We start from the raw sequence: 10250 nt of genomic DNA, 5'->3' as shown, positions 1-10250 counted from the left end.
TTGATCAACAAAGAAAATATATTTTTTTAATTTTTATATGAGGATCATTATAAAATTAGTAAGTTCTGTCATAAAAATATTATAATATTAGTAAGATCTATGTTGGGTTGAATGGTCAAATCTTTGTCTCATATTTTTAATGTTAATTACATTCTAAATTAGAGTTAGGGTTTGATTTTTTTGGGGGCGGGAGAATGTTTGCACTATATTTTTAAAAAGTTAAATGAGAAAATGGTTTTTTTATTATTATTACAAGTAGTGTACAATTTTTTTTTTCTAAATAATTAGAATGGTCCAAGGTGGGTTTGAATTATATTTTTAAATATTTAATTTAAAAAATAAGTTATTTTGAAAAAAAAAATTGAATGTTTGGCAATCATTCAAAATAATATTTAAAGTGTATTTTAATCAATTTTTATCAAAAGTGTTTAAATAAAAATTAATTTTTTGAATTTTTTTTAACTCAATCCAAACGAGTCATTAGTTTATGCTTATTTAACGACTTTAATTTTAGTTTTCTGTTCTTGAAATGTATGTTTATTTTCTTTTAATTTTTCTAGTGCGATTTTCACCTAACACTTGAATTCCTAGCTAAATTCATAAGACAAAAATAAATTTTTGAAAATTATTTTTTCTAAACATGAATAACTAACCAATCATAGAAGCAATATATATAAACTTAATTTTAAAATAGATACAAAATGTGGTCTTACTAAATAGTAAATTAAGACCCACAACAAATTTGATAAATCATAATTGTCTAATTCTAGTTTTTGAAAACAAGAACAAAATTATATTTTAAAATAGTTGTTTCTGAAAAAGTTGAGTTTTTTTAATATCCAATAAATCAATAACGGTTCAAATATGATCTGACGTATTGTTGAACTAAAAAAAACATTTTTATTGAAATACTAGGGTTTCAATCCATACCCACATGAGGAGACAACTTGATTTGCCATCTACCAATGATATATATGTTTGAGGTGAATGAATTGGCTTTTGGTTTGGAACTTTCCTTCTTTTGATTGACTAATCACAAAATTTGGTGATTGATGTAATTCAATCTTGACATATGAAAATTTCCCTTCTTTTGGAACAAAAAAAAGTATAGAAAAATTTTGTACAGATTTGAGATTTTGAGAGATTTGAGTAATCATATATACCTGCATTATTTTTTCTTTTCTTACATATATAGTCACATGTTCATTGAAAACAAACACTAAAATAAAGTGCATATTTTTATATGCTCATATATGTAAAATTGAAAATATTAAATAATGATTGTAATTTTATCATCCAAATGAATTTTGGTATAGTTTAAATAGAGATATATAGAATTTAGATTATAATTATCAATTCACCTTAAAAAAAAAATCTTTTTTTTTTTTTTTTTTTTGCAAAATTCCATAAGTTTGAAAAATGAGTGGAAATTCTTATAAGTAGAAAAATCACTTTTGAAACTTTTTGCTATAAACGATAAATACTTTTTATATTTAAAGAAAATCTCTTGAATTAGTTTCATTAAGAATTCCCAGGTCTCTTTTAAATTTAAAAATATTTGAACTGTTTTAACTTATCATATGAAAAAAAAAAAGCACAAAATTGTGATTGGAAATTGGGATCCTATAAAAGTAAATCATCAAGAATATTATCAAGAATTTAATTTAATTTTTTATTAGAAAGCTTAAACCCACTTTTCAGTTTCCACTAAAAATATGTTCTGTAATGTTAAAATTTACCAAGTACTTAAAGTACAAGAACAATCAGACAAACTTACATTAAAAAACCAACCCATTAACAAGACAGAACAATATATTATCATAAAACATGTTTTCCTTTTAGACATCTAAGTTGCTTTTAGCTCTTGGTTTGGATGTCTAGTTATTAAAAAAAAAAAAAAAAAAAAAAAAAGAAAGGGTTTTGCCTGATATTTTAAATCCAAATAAATAGCAAGAATATAATAATATTAATTACTACACAATTAAACACAACTTTATCAACCTAAACATAACTTATAAGATATTAACATGTACTAAATCGACTTTGAAGTTAGAGTTTCAATTTCCTATTCCATCTAATTGTAATTTTTTTTTAAAAAAAATACTCTTCGTTTTGTAGAAAGAAAATATATTTTTATCCCTCTTAAATAATTTTCCATGGTCTTCCTTTCAAAAAGAAAAGCATTTTTACTCACATTTGTTTTTATTCTCTTAAAAATTATTTTGAATTAACAACCAAATTTAGAAAATATATAAGAATATGAAATGAGGTTTTTATATTTAAAATTCCATATTAAATATCTAAGAATGAAAATAAAATAAATGAATTGATATTTAATTATGAAAAGGGGTGTTTGGAACCTTTTGTTATAAAATATAAATATTTTTTGGAATTTTCTATTTATAACAATTTCTCTTATGTGTGAGGAACCTATTTCATGTGAACTTTTTACAATTTTAATTAAATTCAAAAAATGAGAAACAAGAGAAATCAAACTTGTTCCATTTCTCTTTTTAGGGTTTAGGGTTTTTAAAATAATAATAATAATAAAAGAACAAGAAGCAATTACTAAATGCAGCCCTTTTTTTTAATTAAAATGTTAAATATATTAAACAAAAACGTTACTAAACAAACTTTCCAGAGTGTCATTCAAATTGAAATAAAAAATTATACTTAATTCGATGAAATATAAAATCTTAGTTTTTGTTTTTTTTTTTATCAATATATGGAATACGAAGGATCCAACTTCTAATTTTGAAGTTGTGATAATATATATATACGCTAATTGAGGTAGACTGTCTTTTTTTTTTTTTTCAAATCAAACTATATAGTTGATGGTCAAATCATTTAGTTGAATAATTAACTTTTTAATATGCTTCTCTCATCTTATTTTTTCTGCTTGATTGGTCAATTTGGTCCAACTATTATATTTCCTTTTTTAAAAAAGTATTTCTGATTCAATGTGGTATGTTTTGTATGATTTAAATAAATTATCTTTTAAATGGAAATAAAAACTAAAAAAAAATACTGCAAATTTGTGTCGGAAAATGGATCCCAACTAAGAAATTAGTTAGTTTTGGGAGATGAAACTGAAGACAGGAACACATTGATTTGCCTGTTTAATGGAATTGGTTTTCATTGTCGTCATGTCGTCCCAACCTAATTATGTGCGTCATGTCGTCATAGTGAATACACATGCTTCATTTTTTTTAAAAAAAAAAAAAAAAACATTCTCAAAGATTTGAATTTAAAAGCTGCTAATTGGAACATTTCTTTTTTCAAGTCAACAACATTTTTTTTTTATGCATGAAGGAAAAAATAAAGAAGCACTATTCAATCGAGCTTCCTCACCTTCTCATTGTAAAGGAAGGGAGAATGTTATGTAGAAAAACATCTTTCTAGATGAAAGAACATCCACGAGAGGAGATCAAAGCTACTAAAAGCATGGACAAATTTAGGTATGACAAAAAAGAACAACGTTCATAGAATTCCTCAAAACAATAATATCATCAATAACAACCCCAATTTCTAATAAAGAAGAATCCTTTCTATTAGGGAGATTATGGTGGGATGTATACTCTAAGGCCTCATAGTTAATATGTTATTTGAAATAATTGTTGATTATTTTATATGCAATAATCCATTAAAGAAAGATCAAAGGTTATTTTATATAACTTAAACATGTATGTGGTTGACATACAGGTGGATCATGTTTAAGTAACAATCTAAATAGTTTGTAGTATATGGATAAAGTTGGGTGTCTTATCTTGGTGACACTACAAGTATGGCTCACTTTGTAATTGTTACAAAAGTTGTAAAGTATTACAAACAATTTGATCCTAATCGTTCATGTGGAGACATGCGAGTGGAGGTATCCTAAGAGTTTGTATAGGACCGGAATGCAAAATGATTAGTCTCTCTTTATAATATCTTGACTGAAAAGATTAATATTTCATAGGATGACCATAGATAACCCGAACTCAATCCTGAGTAAGTTATGAATTCTTGTCTATTAGGGCAGTCCTTTGATTTGTATGGGTAAAAGTGATCCAACTCGCCGACTCAATAAACCTACCATTTTGGAGATTTATCCGAGTAGGGAGCTGAGAACATAGCTACACAAGATGGAATTCACTCATTCCCGTTTTTTGGGTAAGTAGATGAATTTCTCCCTTAAGTGCTGATTCTGGGCCTTGAACAATGGAGCTCCTCCCTTTCACTGGCTTGAGAGTGTTTTGTTTATGGTAGGACATAAACATGTCGTTCATTAGAGAATCAATGAGACGTAATGAGTTAGATGTAATTACAGGGGTAAAACGATAATCTTACCCCACTGTAATTATGAGTGATTCGTGAAGGGTCAACCTACTGTTGATTGGTTATATCCATTGACACAAAAATATATCTACTCTGCGAATAGTGCAACTATGGTCTTTATGGAGTGACTTGCAGTTAATGAATGTTGATTAATTAATTAATCTCGTATCCTTGGAGCTTCTAATATGTGGGTTCTTAAGATCTCTTGCTAGCTCATTAAGGGTAAAAATAAGAATAAATTATTTTTTAGTTAATTTGATTATTCAAATTAAATAAGAAAATTAATTGTATAAGTTACAATTAATATAATGTGTATAGATATATTACAATATAAAGTTAATTTTGAATAAGAATCAAAATTATACTTTATTATTATGAGAGAGATAAACATTTGAATAAAATTCAAATATTATTTATATGCATGAGATTCATGTAAAACTATAGGTTAAAATCAATATGGATAATATTCATATCAAATCTATAAGTTATATGAGAGAATAATGTATTTGAATAAGATTCAAATATTAAATAATATGAATGAGAATCATATTATAACTATAGGTTAAATTTAATATAAATAAGATTTATATTAAAATTATATGTTTAATTAATATAAATAAGATTCATATTAAAACTATAGGTTAAATTTAATGGAATGAGATTCATATTAAAACTATAGTATATGAGTGTAAACACATTTGAATATGATTCAAATGTGATATTAATTAAATATATGATATTTAATTCATTGATATTAGTTAATTGAATTAACTAATATGTATTTAATTTAATTTAATATTAAATTAAATGTCAGTGTTAACTCCCAAGTAGTTAGCAAGGGAATTAAACGTGAAGTTGAGAAGAGTCATCCCCTCACATGAATGATACACGGAAATTGTTCTGTGATGTTGAAATACAGAGGAAGAGAGTTCTTCTAAGGGATTTATCACTCAACTTCCTCTCTAGAGAATGGAAATCTCTCCCTCTCTCAAATTTACTTTCCTTATCAAGGAGTCCACTTATCCCGGATTCTTATTCCAGAGAATACCAGGGAAAGCCTGGTGGTGGTGTCTCGACGATTGATCGTGTTCTTGGAAGAAGATTTGAGTTTAAGGAAGTTTTGAACAGTCCATGTGATCGTGGAGAAGGAAGCATTGAAGAATATCTTCAAGGATATGTTCCTTTTCTTTTTTAAAAGCATGCTTATGAAGTTGTGTTTATCATGTTATGTATGTCTCACTATTTTTCACGATTTCCAAAATGAATTTTGATTGCACGCCATACGTTCACGAGCTTCCCTTGAGGAATTTGATTCCTTCAATTGATATCAGAGCCAAATCGTACTTTTGATTTTGTTTTGGATTGAAAAAATAGAGAAGAGGTAGGTAGCTTTATGTGCATTTGATGTATGGGTTTGCAATATAGGCAATTTCAAATTTTGGCATTTAGATTACAATTTTGTATTGATGAGATCGATGTAAGGGCCTGTTGTTTTGGACATTTTATTTGTGTAATCGAGTTTATAAGTCCGTGTTAGTCGAGAAGCAAGAGTTTTTTTAGGAGAAGAACGAAGCAAATATAAGCATTCTGTGCTTGAACATAACACGCAACATAGCTACGTTGTGCTTTACGCTACGATAAGCAAAGCCAACATAGCTACACTGCCCATAAGGTTGCTACGCTCCAAAGGTTGCACGTATCCTACAGATTAAATTCAATTAGCATCATAGCGCTAATTAAGAGCGTCACGTCACTTCGTTGGTCACTAGTGTGCCTAGAAACTAGCAGATTGTGGGTTTCAAATTGCCCAGGAGTAGTTTGCAGCAGTTTTTCCTTTTTATGCTTGTTATTTCTTTTATTAATTAAATTGATATAATTTGATTACATTAATTTAATTAATTTTTTAGGAGTGTCAAATTTGGTCTATTTTGCTGATTAATTTAATTTTTTTATATGATGTATGATTTAAGTAATGCTAATTGTATGTTGCATAATGTATACCATATAGTTTAGAATCCCAGCTTAGGACAAACATTTTCATGCATCATATTTAGTATAAGCGTTATATTATATGATTGCATGATATAATAAGCATGCACATACACCATATCTAATATAAATGTTATATTATATGCTTGCATGTTTTAGTAAGCATGTCGTGTATTTTTTTTTTTTAACATAAGTGTTATATTATTTTCTAGCATGCTTATTATTTTCATTAGTATTAATATAAGAATTATATTAATTAATGAAAGACATGATGCATATTTAAATATAATTGTTATATTTAAAGTTTAAGTTAATTTCTAAAGTATGTACCTACGCGATTATACTATATAGTTTGCATAACTATAATATAAGAGTTATATTATATATTTTAATGTTTGATTAAAAGCATGCCTACTATACAGTTATTTATTAACATTAATATAAGAGTTATATTATGTATGTTGATGAATATGATATGCATGGAATAGGATTTTACTAACTTGTTTATAATTGTTATATTCAGTTAATAATACTGCGAGATGCATATGTTTCGATTGCATTCTAGCCTAATGAGATGGATAAGGTTAATTAATTTGTTATAAATGGTCTAAAATTGTTTTATTAATCTTCAAATCTTGTTTCTAATAAGTTTAGACTTAAAATAAATCTTTTATTTTTCTTTTAATAGAATTAAAATGAAAAAATGAAAAAATTAAATTTATAAAGCACTTGCTTATAGAGGACCTTTGTTTAAGGAACATTATGTCTAGGATTGAGATATTTAAGTTGACAGAAGTGGAATACCCCTACTTGAGAACCAACTTGGAAGGTGAATTAATCAAATGTTTTGTAACTATGCAATATATGATTATAATTTATTAAAATGTTTAATAAATGATAATCATACATTGTTAAACTATTTAATGTAAGAGTTATATTGGGCAAATTAATAATACTTAAATAAACTTTTTTGCCTAATTTACCTAACTAATGAACCCGCATTTTTTACAATACTTAGTGAGAGAAAAATATATATATGATATGTCATTTTTCTCTCACGCTCTCCATGAAAGTTTACACAGTGAGATCTATGTTCGGCCTTGTGGTACCGTTTGCTTGTCTCCCTACAGAAGGTATTTGCATAGGTCAATATCAAGGTGAATGGAGAAAATGTTTATCGTTGGGTTAATACTCTAAATTTTGTGGTTTTATAGTATGTATTGTACAAACATATTATTTATTTAATAAAATAAGTGTTATTTTATTTGACATTTAGTTACATTAACCCAAAACCAATAAACTAAGATCCAATGTTATAGGATGTAACTTAAACATGTATACGGAGACATATAGGTGGATCATGTTTAAGTAATAACTTAAAAGGTCTGTAGTAGATGGATAAGGTTGGGTACCTTATCTTAGTAATACTACGAATACGACCCGCTTTGTAATTGTTAAAATCGTTGTAAAGTGTTACAAATGGTCTGATCTTGATCATTCATGTGGAAACATATGAGCAGGAGTATTTTATACAAAGATTTTACATAAGACCGAAACACAACTACATACAATTAATTTCCTTTATTAATTTAAACAATTCCAATTAATCCATAATTAATTTGATTCTTATTAATTCTTATTGAGCTAACAAGGAAACCTTGTGGACTTATAGATTAAAGCTCCAGTGATACTTCATTAATTAATTAAATTGTTTAATTAAATTAATCAACTTTCATTAACTGTGGGTCATTTCATTAAAGACTGACAGCTGATATAATGTATATGATATATTATAATATAAAGTTTTAATGAGAGAATATTTGAATATGATTCAAATATTAATTGTATGAATGTGATTCATATAAAAAATCTATATGTTAAAATTAACATGAATATGATTCATATTAATACTATTGGTTAAATGAAAGATTGTAAACTATAGGTTATATTATATGTTATATATTATATGAGATATAATATATAGTTTAATTATATTAGTTGGTTAATATAATTATAATTATTTTTTTTAATTTTGAATTTAAAAACAATAACTCCTGAGGGAGTTAATTTGATTTAGTGGGAAGTTAAATCCCTGAACTCTCATATGAATGGGAGATGGGTTGGATGAAAAAAAAAAAATGATATACGTGAATATCATTTTTGACACATAAGTGAGGTGTACTGTCAAAAATCCTTTCTTTATCTTCATCTCTTTATGCCAAATTCTCTTACTATCAAAAATCCCCCTTCACCAAAATTAACCTACAAAAGCTCACACTCTCTTTATTGATTTTTACCTTGAGAATAACGAGGAAGATACTGAGGTGATTTTCGAACTCCAACCTTACTACTGTGTATGTGGTTGATCGGTTTATGAGGAAAAGAATGAGTTTATGCTATGAACGGGAGAGGAAGCTAGAAGATGATTCTTTAAGGGTTAGTTTCACATTTCCCTTTTTCCTCTCTAATTTCAAAGTTGAAAAACATGCTTAGTTCTCTTTATTTATCCATGTTTCTATCACTCTGTATATTTGAGTTATGTAAATAAAAATTAGAGATACTTGGCATCCATTTCAAAAATTTCAAATCCCTTCATTTATAGTAAGTGGGAGAGGGACGTGTGTTAACACATGCCACAGTCTCTTTCATTGGTTTTATAGTGAGATTTTCATGCTCAGCCTCGTGGCACTATTTGTTTGTGTCCCCCTACGAAAGGTGTTTGCATGGAATCAAACTCAAACTCCTGTAATGGATAAGGTCACTTTAGTTTTTCCCCCAATCAGTTTTTCCCTACGATTGACCCTACGATTGATTCATTAGGGTGGAACTTTAGTTTTTACCCCAACGTGTCAGACTCCACCTCAAAAGGTGGGTTAGACTGAACCCATTCTTTTTCAACTGAAATCAAACCATCAAGTAGGAATTCCGCTTCAAGCAAGTTGATACTTTAACATTACTTCACGAACCTATAACCCCTTAAAATCGCACGGCCAACGTGATCACGAACAACCCAACCAAGCCCGCCAGAGCCTTTCTCTGACGACCAAGTTGCATCAGCATTCAGCTTCCAGCAACTCGACTTAGGCAGAGACCAACACTAAGGGGGTAGAAAGAGAAGGACGAGACAACCTAGAGCCAAGGATTGACTCCCTCGAACCCATACCTTCATCGATGAATTCCAAGAGTTGAACCTCAATATACTTTTTGACAGCCACAATGTCAGGCACCTTCTTCTTAAAGTAAATCTCATTTCTAATATTCCACAGGCTCTAAAGAATGATCAAAGCACAATCCAGCTCCTCTTTCAAACAAAATGAACATAAACAATCCCAGTAGTCTATTGGGGTCCAACAATCTCTACCAACACCAAACAGATCAACATTAGTCAGAAGCAAATAACTCCAAATAATTTTGGAGAACTTATACTCCCATATTATGTGACACGTGGATTCTTACTTCGACATGCAAAAAAGACAAGGTTGAATTAGTATAAACACCTTTAGATTGCAAATTACACATGGTAGGGATGAGATAATTCAAAATTCTCCAACAAGAAATTTTGATTTTTGGTTTCGCCCTCACCCCCTATATGGCCTTCCAAGCCTCTAGTCTCTTCATGACTTGAAGGTGAAGGGGAGAAACAATTGGAACATTTCAACCATAAATGACAAGCACTCCTAATAGAGAATTGCCCATTTTTATCAAAATTTCATATCAATACATCCTCGGATCTTCTTCTACCGATGGGGATGTTGAGAATTTCGTCGGCATCCTGGGGAAAAAAACACCTCCCTAATAAGATCCTCATTCCAAGACTCATCACTATTCAGCATGAAAGACACTTTCTTGTTTTTAGCCCTATTATGCATCCAAGTAGGCTTGAAATTTCTATTGTTTGGGATCCAAGGGTCGTCAACAATAGAAATAGAGTTCCCGTCCCACTC

The sequence above is a fragment of the Benincasa hispida genome, chromosome 6, assembly GCF_009727055.1.
Source record: "Benincasa hispida cultivar B227 chromosome 6, ASM972705v1, whole genome shotgun sequence".
Taxonomy (NCBI): domain Eukaryota; kingdom Viridiplantae; phylum Streptophyta; class Magnoliopsida; order Cucurbitales; family Cucurbitaceae; genus Benincasa; species Benincasa hispida.
The sequence above is the reverse complement of the archived record's forward strand: the minus strand, read 5'-3'. Positions refer to the sequence as shown.